Source organism: Bison bison, unplaced genomic scaffold (genome assembly GCF_000754665.1).
Source record: "Bison bison bison isolate TAMUID 2011002044 unplaced genomic scaffold, Bison_UMD1.0 scf7180017864531, whole genome shotgun sequence".
NCBI classification, from domain to species: Eukaryota; Metazoa; Chordata; class Mammalia; order Artiodactyla; family Bovidae; genus Bison; species Bison bison.
The window spans coordinates 10913607-10928197 of NW_011495081.1; the positions used below are offsets into that span (position 1 = coordinate 10913607).

The window sequence follows — 14591 nt, forward strand, 5'->3', positions numbered from 1 at the left end:
TTATGACTCTTTTATAATTCCTTTCCATCCTACAGTATAGGAAACACATGAAGGCAGAATGTATATGTATGCAATTTCAGTGTGTTATTGTGTGTGTGATTTTAGTTGAGTGACATAAAGGCAAAGATACACCAGGTACTTTGGCTGAATACCACTGCCAAGACCCTCAATGCAGATAACAACATATAATTTGATTTCAGGGAATTTGAAATCAGTTGGTACAGTGGGACAAGCCCAAGACTTATTTTAATTACTAAAGAATTAAATAACACAGTGAGATAACAAGAGAGTAGATACACTAGCAAACAGTTGTGTTGCTAAACACATTTTGCAGATACTGAGTTCGATGGTTCATCAGAGAGAAAGATCCCTGTGGGGAGATTTTAATATGAGTATGTCCTTCTTCAGGTTTCCATGCCAGAGGGACCCCTCATAAATGAAGCAGTGTTGTAGCAACAAATTGGAGCCCTTGGCCAACATCTGTATCAGAATTACTAAATTCCCAGTGTGCTGAATGCTTTAAACCCAGTGAGAGAGAGTTGGCTCTAGATTTGCAGGGTTGATGGAGACTAATGGGAAGAGAGAAGAGTCTCTTTTGATCAGGGAAGTATTTTTTTTTTTTTTGGCAGATGGAGAAGAGGAGAAGCCAGGCTAACTCCAGGGACTAGATACAAGACAGCTCCTCCTTCTGCTTTTTGACTTAACTCTGGCTTCTTCAGAGGAAAGGCCTTTTTCCCTGCTTACATCGTCAACAATTCTAGCCAAGAGAAGATCTTTCATTCATATCGGATCTGTGATAATGCAGAACGGAGGAGCTCCCTCATTGTAGTAAGATCTGTGATGCCAGAGAGGGGAGGAAGCTGATTTCTTTGGAGATATTGAGTGCCCTCCTATGAAATGTTTCTTCCGCCATTGTAACTGAACTGACAAAGGACAGTACCAGAACATGCATACGAAAACTCAGTAATTAATCTTCGGAGACACCTATGCAATGGATCCAATTCAAGATAAGGTATTTCTTGGCATTTTAACACTGCTTAAAATTGGTATAAAATTGGCATCAGAAAATGACCTCCTTGATGGTAAGGAAGGTGCATAATGTTAGCATGAGCTGATCTTCTCTTGTGCATTTGCCTTGGTCTGTTTTCTTTTGCTTCTTTTTTCTTTAGTTTAATTCATTAATTAGTTTTTTTCAGCACTGAACCTGAGCTAAAAGGTGACTGAACATGGAAGTTACGGACATTCCCAATGGTAGGTATGGATGTCCAGATACCCAGCCAAAGTTGTCCTAAAGATAATGTTACTCGCTGTTGTGTCTGACTCTTTGGGATCCCATGGGCTGTAGCCTGCCAGGCTCCTCTGTCCATGGAATTCTTCAGGCAAGAATACTGGAGTGGCTTGCCATTCCCTTCTCAAGGGATTGAACCTGAGTCTCCCACTTTGCAGGCAGATTCCTTACCATCTGAGCAACCTGGGAAGCAGAGTTGTTCTAGGTTTCCAAATCACAGAGAAACCATGAAATTCTGTGTGAGGTCCTGGAGAAAGAACTGGCTGTGAGTTCAGGTTCTTGTTTGCACAAACCACTTAGTGTCTCTGCACTACAGAGTTGGCCTCCATAAAACAATGACAGCCATTGTTTAGAGAGCGTTTATTAAGTGCTAAGCACAGCTTTCTAAGCATTTTATACACTTTACCTTGATCCATCTCCAAAATAACCCCATGAGCTGGGTCCAATCATCACTGCAATTTTAGAGACAAGGAGCTGAGACTTAGCAAAACTCAGTGTTTACTCAAGGAGGTGAGGAACAGAGACAGGTGGTCTGACTTCAAGTCCAAACTTTCCTCTGCTGTGCTATTCTGTCTCTACTAGAGAATTCTTAGCTCCCTTTCCCCATGAAAAAATGAATGTGAAAGTGTTAGTCACTCAGTCGCGTCTGACTCTTTGCAACCCCATGGACTGTGGCCAGCCAGGCTCCTCTGTCCATGGGATTCTCCAGGCAAGAATACTGGAGTGGGTTGTCAGGCCATCCTCCAGGGGATCTTCCTGGCATGGGATTGAACCCTGGTCTCATGCATTACAGGCTGATTCTTTACCTTCTGAGACACCAGAGAAGCCTTCTCCACAATAAATGCCAGTGATTCTGTGGGTGTTTGTTCTGTTAATTAGTGACAGGAAGTTCACTTCAGAGCTGAGAGTTTTGAGGGAAAGTCTTGTCTAATTTCATCTTACCTTTTATTCTCCTTTGAGTTCTTCTAATGGATGTAGTCGGAGAAGGCAATGGCACCCCACTCCAGTACTCTTGCCTGGAAAATCCCATTGATGGAGGACACTGGTAGGCTGCAGTCCATGGGGTCACTAAGAGTCGGACACGACCGAGCGATTCCACTTTAACTTTTCACTTTCATGCATTGGAGAAGGAAATGGCAACCCACTCCAGTGTTCTTGCCTGGAGAATCCCAGGGACAGGGGAGCCTGGTGGGCTGCTGTCTCTGGGGTTGCACAGAGTCGGACACGACTGAAGTGACTTAGCAGCAGCAGCAGCAATGGATGTAGCATAAGAAGACACAGCCCCACTAATGAAATATTTATGTATGTTTCAAAGTTTAAAAAACCAAACTTTGTGGGCACAGGATTTTCCATTTAATCTTTATCGCAGACAGTTGAGGTAGGACATGAGCAGAGTTAATGTTGTTGTCCTCATTTTTCTAGGGACTTACAGAGCGAAGACATTCAGCTCATGTTACTTATCTAGTAAGTTCTGGAGCCAGGACTGGAATTCTGGTTGTCCTAAACTACCCTGTTATGCCAGGAAAACCCACTTTGTCTTCATTAGTAAGTGTTAAGTGTTAGTTGCTCAGTCATGTCCGACTCTTTGCAACCCCATGGACTGTAATCTGCAGGCTCCTCTGTGCTTGGGATTCTCCAGGCAAGAATACCGGAGAGGTTTGCCATTTTCTTCTCCAGGGATTACACCCAGGTCTCTTGCATTGCAGGCGGATTCTTCACTGGTCCTGTCCTATAGCCCAGGAAAGAGCTTGGACAAAGCCACTGCAATGATTTCTTAGTGAAGACCAGAAAATCCTTCTTCAGCTTCTCAAATGCATCTGAGGGCCTCTGTGTGTACTTCTAGGACAGAATTCTGTGAAGCTCAGTGAGTATTCGTCATGTGGATGGGCCCTGCATGAGAGGTGTACAGCACTGGGAAAGTGAAATAGAAAGAACTATATGACAAAGGAGTTCTGACACGGTCTTTCCAAGACAGGTGCCCATCATTCCACAGTGTTCCTCACTGGGGAACACAGGCTGTCTGGCTGTGCAGCTTCGGTGTGCTGAGGTCTGCACACAGTTCAGTCACCTGTCCTCAATCACGTGGAGAATTGAGGTTCCCAATGCCAGGGCAGCTGCTCTCTGGACATCGTTCTTCCTGATGGATTTACTGACCCCCAGGCAGCCTCACTGGGTTTCTCTGGTGGCTCAAACTGGAAAGAATCTGCCTGCAATACAGGAGACCTGGGTTCGATCCCTGGGTCAGGAAGATCCCCTGGAGAAGGGAATGGCAACCCACTCCAGGATTGTTGCTTGGTGAATCCCATGGACAGAGGAGCTGTGGACTACAGTCCATGGGGTCACAAAGAGTGGGACATGACTGAGCCTCCCTCAGGCAGCCTCATTACTTTTTGGTGACACACTTTGAGCTTTCCACCAACCATTGTGGCTGGAGGTCATCCATGCCTTTCTACCAGACTCTAGCTCTGTAAGCTTTGAAGGTGGACACTTGCTCTCCCTGGGTCTTCTCCAAATGCTCCAGGGCCTGCTGGTGTTCGTTCTGGACCTCTCATCCCCTGGCAAGCATTCGCTTCATCCATCAAAAAAAATCCGGGATAGCAGAGCACCCTGAGGATTTGCTTTAACAGTCTGTGTTGGTCTTTGCCAGCTTTGTGCTGTTATTTGGCTATGCACGTTAGTAAGGATGGTCCAAACCCAAATCTGATCATGCCTGAGAGATGAAGATGAATCTCTCCCATATAATTTTTCACCTTTGCCCCCACCCCATGTGTCCTGGAGGCTTTGGAGTCAGAGGGTTTGTTCATTCTTGGCTGGAACTAGGAGGGCCCTTGTACCGATGCAGCTGGTGAGTCTAACTTGGTCTTGAACTCCGACACCCCACATCCCCACCATTATTCTTCTGTCCTGGACTTGGGGTGCAGCTCTTTGTGGGCTAAATTCAGGCCAGTGGCAGGGACCAGGTGACATTTCCTTTTCAGGCTGGAAAAGCCTTGTCTTACCTGACAAAGTACCCGTGTTTGCCAAAGCCTTAGGCATGAAAATGGATGCTAATTTATTCTCCCCAGCCTCAAAGGCAAGGACAGTCTCTTGCATCCAGAAAGTTTCCCTGATGCCAGTACTCCTGGCCACATCTCTCCATAAATACAGTCATTAGTGGCATCTTAAAAAATGGTGATGACTCCTAATAAAAGTCCCTTACTCTCTGGATTTGATACTTTCCAAAGCACTGGCATATACTATTGTATTCAATTCTCAAATGTGTTAACAATATTTATAGTTGCTAAATATTCTGGTCTTACCCTCAAAGCCCAAAACACTTTCACGCATATAGCTTGTCAATGTCTTAAAATTCCCAAATTTTCATCACTCTCTTTTTGCCATTTTCATTTTCCTCTTATCTATGGGTTCTCAGCCCTTGGGTTGGCTATTCATGAATTACACAGGATCTACTACCTCAAATGATTTAAGTATCTTAACAGTTTAAATGCATGTGAAGCAAGGGAAAAATAAATGCAGAGATGTCCCAAACCCCATAAACCAGTTGAAATGAATTGGATCAGCTTCCCAGGTGGTGCTGGTGGTAAAGAACTTGCCTGCCACTGGAGGAGACACAAGAGATGTGGGTTTGAGCCCTGGGTCAGGAAGATCCCCTGAAGGAGGGCATGGCAACCCACTCTAGTATTCTTGCCTAGAGAATCCCATAGACAGAGGAACCTGGTGGGCTACAGTCCATAGGGTCACACAGAGGTGGACACGACGGTAGCTACTTAGCATGCACATACACACACATGCACGCACAGTACCTTAGACTTGGAAGGTTTTTCTCTTTGGACAGAGTGGTTGTCCTTGCTCAGTGGAGAAGGAAAGGCAGCGAACTAAGAACAAGATAAGCCATTAAAAGCACAGCTGGGTTTTCTTAAAGGAACAGGGAAATAAGAGAGGTAAGTAGAATACCAGAGGCATATCCCACTGCTGCAAGAAAAGATGTGACATATGGAAATATTTTGCTGGCATTGAAATGGTTATTCAAGGCTCAGGCATTAAAAGACCAAGCAAAGGCTAAACTTTTGAAAAGAATAATGGCAGAAGTTTGGTTCTCATTGAGCCCTTGGGGCACAGGTTTCTAGAACCATCTATGACAACTTTAGTTCAGGAATCTGATAGAGGTGGTTCCCAGACAGAAAAATAATATAGGTATAAAGAGGCAGGTTTTCTTGCCTCTAGCAGTTCCAAAGCCTTTGGCATAGGACTGAAAGAATCTGTACTCAGGTCTAACTCACTTGATAGGGCTCACTCTTAATTTAGCACTTATGTGTTTGGGTCACAGGGCTCAAAAAAGAATATAGAAATGAAGAAGACTTAAATCTACTGAATAAGGTCATGAAGCATCACTAAAGGAAAATCTGGTGATTGCAAAAAAAAATGGTTGACATCATTGCAAATTCTTAAATTTTATAAGACATGAGTATCTCAATGTTATTCTCTGAGAGAAGAACCTATTCCCCCATGTATGCTGGCCATAATGTTATAATCAACATGTAATGATTAACATCTTTTTAAAAAAGTTATGGTGGCTCAGATGGTAAAGGATCTGCCTGCAATGCAGGAGACCCAGGTTTCATCCCTGGGTCGAGAAGATCCCCTGGAGAAGGAAATGGGAACCCACTCTAGTATTCCTGCCTGGAGAATTCCATGGACAGAGGAGCCTGAAGGGTTATAGTCCATGGGTCACAAAGGGTTGGGCGCATGACTGAGCAACTAACGCTTTCACTTTCATAATTGCTTTTACAATATTGTATTAGTTTCTACTGTACAACTAAGTGAATCAGTTATATGTGTACGTATATCGCCTCCCTCTTGGACCTCCCTCTCCTCCGTCTAGGTCGTCACAGAGCGCTGAGCTGGGCTCCCTGTGCAGTACAGCAGCTTCCCTCCAGTAATCTATTTCACACGTGGCGGTGTATACACGTCAGCGCTACTCTCAATTCATCCCACCACTTTCTTTTCCCCTGCTGCGCCCACAAGCTCATTCTCTGGATCTCTGTCTCTATTCCTGCCCTGCAAATAGGTTCTTCAGTACCATTTTTTTTCTAGATTCTATATGTATGTGTTAATATACAATATTTGCTTTTCTCTTTCTTGTTTTTAAATTTTATTTTATTTAACTTTACAATATTGTATTGATTTTTGCCATATATCAAAATGAATCTGCCACAGGTAGACATGTGTTCCCCATCCTGAACCCTCCTCCCTCCTCCCTCCCCATACCATCCCTCTGGGTCGTCGGAATGCTTTTCTCTTTCTGACTTACTTCACTCTGGGTGACAGACTCTAGATCCAGCCACACTAATGCTTAACGTCTTCTTGTGAGGTTTCTCATACTTGAGTGTAGCGTCAAATGTAGAATTTTCCAAACTATGATAGACTCCCTGGCATCCTGCTGAGGTTGAAAGGGAAGGATCATTTCAGCCTTCCCTTGTTACCTTAGAGACTCTATTCTGATCTCTGTCAACAGTAGCATGGGGTTAGATTTCTTCAGGAATGGGTTTGGGAAATGTCATGTTACATATGTGGCAAAAGGTGAGATTGACTTGTGTTCTGTTACATGTGGGGATGTAATTTGAACTTGTTAAATCCCCACAATAAATAGACTGTTTTTATATCGCCTTTTGATTTCTATAGGACATTTGGGGAGTTAGTTATTTTGAATAGAGTAACTGCATAATTTGGGGTGGCAATTTAGCTTAGGATGCAGCGTAGCCTTGAATTTAATTTAATTAGTGTATTAATCAGCTATTGCTGTAAAAATGTATATAACAAACTGCCAAATCTCAGTAACTTATAGCAGTAAGCATTTATTTTCTTACTCAAGGGCCTGCGGTTCTGCTGGGGCATTTCTTCCTCAGGATGCTGTTTGGCTAGTTTGGCACCAAGTTGGCTTCAGGCCTGTTCCATGCGTCTCCGTATTCTTCCTGAATGAAGCACCTGCCATATTCTTCTCATGATCGATGGCAGGTGCTTAAAAGATAGAACACCTTCCTAAAACTTTGATTCTGGACTAGACACTGTCATCCTATCCACATTACTTTGGCCAAACCTAACATCAACAGAGTGGAGAAGTGTACTCTGCCCACTCTTGGGCACGGCAAGATCTTATTACAAGAGACAGTGAAGAATTGAGAACAGTTACCTAATTTATCACAGTAACATATCCTTGTTATACTTGTCTTATCATATTTTATCCATTCAGAAATATGGTGAAAAGTTTCCTCAAGATCTCTCAAAAAATCTTCCATGGTTCCCACATACTCAGGCTCATTAATGGATTGCATTGAGATTTACCTTAAAATTATTAAATTGGAATCTTTCTGGGATGGACATCAGGAATTCAGGTGTTTTTCTGATCTTGGTAGATGACATCAATGCAATGCTAGATTTTAGTGATTAGTCCACTTCACTCAGGAACTCTGCTCCTGTTGAATAATGAGATCACCCTACTCAATTTATTATCTACTTGTTAATTATTAAATGGCTGAAAACCTTTCTTCTTGTGTGTTTGGCAATAGTTCAGGCTATGTTAGACCTCTGAGAATTCTTTTACAGTTTTCTGCCTTATCCATGCTGCTTCCCATTCCCAGAACACTTTTCACCCAAGTGTTTCTATGTAAAGTCCACTCCAAAGCAAACCATGCATATCTTAAAGTTAATTTCAAAGGCTACTTTTTTCAATTCACATATTCTTATGTTGTGTTCCTGTATCATCAGGTCACAATTTTTGTTAAAGGTAATTGTATCTAGATCTTCATGTCCAGATTAAAGGCATCTGATGGCAAGGACATGCCTAATTTATCTCTGTGTCCTCTGGGTTCCTTGTAGATTACCTTTGCTCGCTTTTGGAACTTTCCTATGTTCCCTTTGAGTTCTATCCCCACCTGTGGCTTTTTTCCCCTCACCAGCTCCCCATCCACCCTTTCTCCCTTCAGTCCTGCTGATTTTAAGACCCTGTAGGTGGTGTCTTTAGGTTTCTGAGTCTTCCTTCTTCTGTTATGACTCTATCTGTACAAACTTCTCACTTGCTCTTTGAGTTTTCACTATTCCAGCTCCAATTTTGCCATTTTTGTCTCTTCTGGTTCTTCACTAAGTATGTTGCGGCAGGGGAGACAGCTGTTTCTCTCTGAAGCCTCTGGCTTTAGTCTTCTCTTGAGAGCTTTCTCTGTATCATTTTGAAAAAACATGCCCTGCTGTCCTCTACCCCTTGAAAGAGGAGGGAGGCCTTCACATTCCTGTTTTCATCATTGGTTTTAATCATATTTGAAAATTTCTTCCTAATTCAGTTGGAGAATTTTCTTACTGTGCATCCATTGATGGCAAATCCTCCAGCTCTGGAGCAATTGAAAAAGTGAAAGGGTTAGTTACTCAGTCGTGTCTGGCTCTTTGCCACCCCATGGACTGTGGCCCTCCAGGCTCCTCTGTCCACAGAATTCTCCAGGCAAGAATACTGGAGTGGGTTGCCATTCCCTTCTCCAGGGCATCTTCTGGACCTAAGGGTCAAACCTGATTTTCCTGTGTTGCAGGCATATTCTTTTACTGTCTGAGCCACCAGGGAACCTCTTGCTATGTTTTAATGTGATCTGACAGGGAGTTGATGCTTTTGAACTGTGGTGTTGGAGAAGACTCTTGAGGATCCCTTGGACTGCAAGGAGATCCAACCAGTCAATCCTAAAGGAAATCAGTCCTGAATATTCACTGGAAGGACTGATACTGAAGCTGAAACTCCAATACTTTGACCACATGCGAAGAACTGACTCATTTGAAAAGACCTTGATGCTGGGAAAGACTGAGGGCAGGAGGAGAAGGGGACGACAGAGGATGAGATGGTTGCATGGCATCACCAACTTGATGGACATGAGTCTGAGTAAACTCCGGGGAGTTGGTGAGGGATAGGGAAGCCTGGCGTGCTGCAGTCCATGGGGTCGCAAAGAGTCGGACACCACTGAGTGACTGAACTGACCGACTGACAGGGAGTTCTCTCTCACTTTACATTTGACTTCTTATTTTTTTGCACATAAATCTTAGTGATGCTAAAGAGCCCCATTCTTCCTTGGTAAGGATATTCAGGGATTGTTGTCTCTGGTTTTAGAGTGCTAGTCAAGGATTCTGAATATTATGCTTTCCAAGATCACTTCTGGATCACTCTAGCGTTGTCACTTTGCACTACTGCTGCTGCTAAGTTGCTTCAGTCGTGTCTGACTCTGTGCGACCCCAGAGACGGCAGCCCACCAGGCTCCCCGGTCCCTGGGACTCTCCAGGCAAGAACACTGGAGTGGGTTGCCATTTCCTTCTCCAATTCATGAAAGTGAAAAGTGAAAGGGAAGTTGCTCAGTCGTGTCCGACTCTTAGCGACCCCATGGACTGCAGCCTACCAGGCTCCTCTGTCCATGGGGTTTTCCAGGCAAGAGTACTGGAGTGGGATGCCATTGCCTTCTCCTAAGATACTGCCATAATCTCTTCCCCAAACCACAGTTCTTATTGTCAGTAGAGAATGTATCATTCCTTAATGTATTTCATCCTCTTTTCCATTTTGCAGAAAATAATTGTTGGGGTGGGCACAGTCTTTCCAAAATTTTACAATCTTGAACAAGACCAATGATATTGTAACACAACTGCAATTTTACTTTTATTTATTTATTTATTTTTTGTCTCTCATAGTCCCTTTGAAATTTGTTCAGTGGGGGAAACCTCTCCCTGCCTCCTTATGCCCATGACTATTATCCCTTTCACATAACAGAAAGTTCCCAGATTGCTTAAGTTGGAGACAAGGGTTAGACACAGGAATGAGAATGTCAGCTCTGAGATTAAAATGATGAAGTCTTTAAGTCAAGTTCTCTCTCCTTGTTCACTGGGGGCCAGCCAGCCTCAGGCTGGCAGCTGGCAGGGATCCAGGGGGTTAGTTGACTTTTCTCTGTTTCTACCTTCTGCTTCTTTCTCTACAGCTTGCTGGCTCAGCACTGACTCTTCCCAAGTTCATTGGTGAGAGAGAAGAGTGGAAAAGGGGAAGGAAATCTCTTACTGGGCCTGTGTATCTGAGGCTGGGTTCTTACTCTGGGGTGGTGACTACTTAAAGCTGAGTCTTTTTCTCTAGGGTGACAGTGAAGTTAATTTCAGAGGCCTCATCCTGCGGACCTTACTCCGTAGTTCTTTTGATGAGAAGCATCCATTTCCTATTCCACTGGTGGGTCCTTCTACAGTCCTTGCCTAGAAATCTAGCATTTATGCCCCGTTTCTGTGGAGGTTCCTCTGCCCTTTTATGCAGCCCCAGTGGACAAGACCCAGGGCTCCCTCAAGCTGGTGTTCTTTCACGTGTGGTCCCGTCTGGTAATGCCAGCCATCCACTCACCCAGATCACTGCAGCCTGCTTAGCTTTCTCAGGCATGCATCCGGCACCAGCCGTCTGCTTCAACAGCAGGGAGGACCTTCAAGCCACTAGCTATTTATTATTGAATGGTCAATTCAAGGGTGATAAAATTGCTCTTCGAGGGTTGTCTGGGGAAAGGGCCAAAGGAGGCAGGTGCAAAAAAACAAAATCAGGCTCAAGAAATCCAAGACCCCACTGTTCTTCTTCATCTGTTGTTCCTTGTGAATGTTTTCTTGCTCCCCCAGGCCCAGGCAGGCTTGTCCTCACTTCCCTACCGCTGGGTCTGCAAGAAGCCCTCGCAGCCTCCACTGAGCACCAGCTTCCTTTGTCTCCCCCTAGCGGCCAAGCTGGTTTAGTCCGCGTCGGCACCTCCCAGTCCCATGTGAGGTTCACAGCTACCACATGACATGGGGAAACAAACACAAAAAGTTCACGGACACGTCCCCTGAGAACAAGTCTCAACTCTTGGTTGTTTTCTCCCCCCCTTTTTTGGCTGGCATGGCATGTGAGATCTTAGTTCCTGACCTGGGATCAAGCCTGAGCCCCTTGCCCTGGAAGCGTAGAGGCTTAACCACTGATCCACTTGGGAAGTCCCATTAATTCATAGATCTGAGCTCTTTATACTGACCTACTCTCTGATACTACCCAGATCCCACAGACCCTGGCCCTGGTCTCTGGCTCTCAGAACACGTGAACAGATGGACTGAGAAGCTAGAAACGGCCAAAACCATATATTTAGTATTTTCTTCCAGGTATAGCAGCACAGCCCTTTCCTGTGGCTAGGTGATGACTTGATTTAAAATTTAACTTTTTTTTCCATTCAGAGAGCTCATCCTAATTGCTTCCTCCTAGGTCTTTAAGAGCTCACTCGTCCGAACACACTTGCTAAGGGGAGGGGGTAGGGAAGGGGTAGATTGGGAATTTGAGATTAGCAGATGGAAGCTATTTTATATAGAGAATGGATAACAATTGTGCTACTGTATAACACAGGGAACTGTGTTCAGTATTCCGTGATAAACCACAATGGAAAAGAATATGAAAAGAATGTGTATCTGTATATGTGTGTGTGTGTGTGTGTGTGTGTATAGCTGAATCACTGCTATAACAGTAGAAATTAGCACAAGATGGTAAATCAACTATACTTCAATAAAACAAATGTTTTTAAAAAGCTTCAATAAAATTTTTTTAAAAGCTAAAAAAATAAAGAGGACTCTTCCCCTGAGCTCCTCTCTGGTTATGCGGTCTGTTCAACAATCCATTTTCCAGGTTGCTCTTCTTCCCAGGCTGCTGGCATGCCCATGTGGTCTGTGCGCTGCACAGCTCCAGGGGGTGCTTTTCATGTTGCCTGTGATGTGAGCAGAATCCTCTGGAGCTGAGCAACCCGGCACTCCCGTGTCTCCCTGCACTGCCTTATCCCAAGCGCAGGTACAGCTGGTTCCTCTGGTTCTCAGAGAACCTAAACACAAAGCTGGTTTGTGCAGTAACAGAACATAGATCTTAAAGTTGGTTGTCAGCTATCACCTTACACGTTGATCATTAACTTTTTGCTCTTTTGGTGGTGCGTCTCTGGCCTCAGAAACTCCACCCTCCCCACCTCCCACAGCCTGCCCTTATGTTGTAAGCTCAGTTTCACTGTCAGGTCAGAATCTTCTTTCCTCTAATTTCCTGAAGAGGGAATAGATCAGTTAGCAACTTAATACCCTTCCAGAGATGCTAGCTATGCAAAATATTGCTTCCTGTCCCCTCCCCTTCCTTTCTCTCCCCTTTCTTCTCTCCTTCCCTTCCTTCCTCAAATTATCTACTGTCCCCTATGTGTAAGGCTTGATTCCAGGTTCAAAGATTCAGTGTTGAACAATCAGACAATGGCCCTGCCCCCATGTGACCTGCATTCTGCTAGCAAGGGCACAATGCATAAAGATATCATTGCAGATAGCTGCAATCGTTATGAAGAACAAGCTGGATAAGGGCCTAGAATGATGATCCTCAGCCTGGGCCTCCCACTGGAATCTCCTGTGGAGCTAGAGTTTCTGATCTGAGTGGTCTAAAGTGAGGCTTTACTAGATGCTAAAGCTCCCTAGGTGTTTCTAGTACGCAGCTGGTTTTGAAAACCGTGAGGATAGAGAAAGATGGTGGATGTGTTATTTTCTACCAGGTAGTTAGGGAAGGTTTTCTGAGATGGAACTTACATAAAGCAGGGACAGGGCCAAAGGAAGATATCAGGGATAACAAGGGATTTCTGGTTCATGTTTAACCACTGGCTCTCCTAGAGCAAGAGTACTGATACGTAGGCGTTGCACATTTCCAAGATGTAAACATTCTCTGCAGCCCATTTCAGACAACCAATGTGAGCACATGTAACAGAGTTGGGAATAGATGCTAGCAACTGGTTTGTGTGAGCCTGTTTAAGAACTGACACCAAAATGCCACTGGCGGAGATCAGGCTGTGCAAGGCCCTGGCCCTTCCACTGTCTCATAGAGTAGTTCAGCATCGAGTTGGCTCTACCTCTCCCTGTAAGAAAGAAAAGTCAAAGTGAGAGTCGCTCAGTCGTGTCCGGCTCTGTGACTCCACGGAATATCCAGTCCATGGAATTCTCCAGGCCAGAATAGTGGAGTGGGTAGCCTTTCCCTTGTCCAGGGGATCTTCCCAACCCAGGGATGGGACGCTGGTCTCCTGCATTGCAGGCAGATTCTTTACCAGCTGAGCCACCAGGAAAGCCCAAGCATACTGGAGTGGGTAGCCTATCCCTTCACGGATCTTTCCAACCCAGGAATCGAACCGGGGTCTCCTGAGTTGCAGGCAGATTCTTTACCAACTGAGCTATCAGGGAAGCCCTTAGGGCCAGGCTTTGAGCATTTCCTCTGTAGAATAAACTCTCCACTTAAAAAGTCCCCTTTCCCTACAAACAACCCCCAACGAACAAACAGACAGGAAAACCAACTTGGCTTTTCCTTAAGGTAACTTCTGTGTCTCCTCGAGACTTGAGATCTCAAAGTGGCACCGTTTGGTTTTTCGTTTCCCTTTTGGTTTGTCACAAATAGCATCCTGCGCATCTTATCTTCCACCTACTAAGTCCACGTTTACTCCAGTTTCTACAGAATTTTGACACTTTGAGTAATGAGTACATAAGTTCTCCTTGAGTCTATGGTGGTGAAAACAGAAACAAGAGGTCCAACAGGTGTGTGTAGGCGTGCGTGCTCAGTCCTGTTTGACTCTTCGTGACCCCATGGACTGTAGCCCGCCAGGCTCCTTTGTCCGTGGGATTTTCCAGGGAAGAATACTGGCGTAGGTTGCTGTACCCTTCTCCTGGGGATCTTCCTGACCCAGGGACTGAATACAGCTGTCCTGTATTGCAGGTGGATTCTTTACTGCTGAGCCACCGGGGAAGATCCCAGACAGAGATGCAGCCTTCCTCAAAAGTATCCTCAGGTAAGAAGGAAAAAACAAGCCTCCATTTCCTCCTCTGAACAGAGTGGTTCTTCTTTCTGGATCTCTTTTTTGGAATGACATAAATCAAACAGGCTCAGCAAGAAATGGAGAGTCATGTACAGGACGAGACATTATCAGAAGCAGGCGGAATTAGAGTGAGTGGTTCTTCAATGGTGGAAGACCGACGATTTTTACTGCTGGGGAAGTATGCTTATTTTTCCCCCCTTGAAAGCAGACAGAATGTCGAACACAGGTTGTAACTGGGCCATGTGATTTACATACGGATTAATCCGTTATTAGTCTAAAGGAGACTCTTGATTCAGCAAGAGGATATTTATCATCCAGTTGCTTTGCCACATAATGGAAGTGACTTTGTAACTTTAATTGTATTGCCTGTTCTAGAAATAAGGCCCATGATTACAACCTGTTTGAAATAATTAGGCAGTAATCAGCATCACAGC

General features: G+C 44.6%; 1 long non-coding RNA gene across 1 annotated transcript; it reads left to right on the forward strand.

The window, feature by feature from the left end:
- The first annotated feature begins 1192 nt into the window (after positions 1-1192).
- On the forward strand, positions 1193-14133 carry LOC104982481. The gene is made up of 3 exons (XR_824511.1): positions 1193-1251; positions 2995-3152; positions 14058-14133. It is a non-coding gene; the product is annotated as an uncharacterized LOC104982481 (long non-coding RNA).
- The last annotated feature ends 458 nt before the right edge of the window (positions 14134-14591 follow it).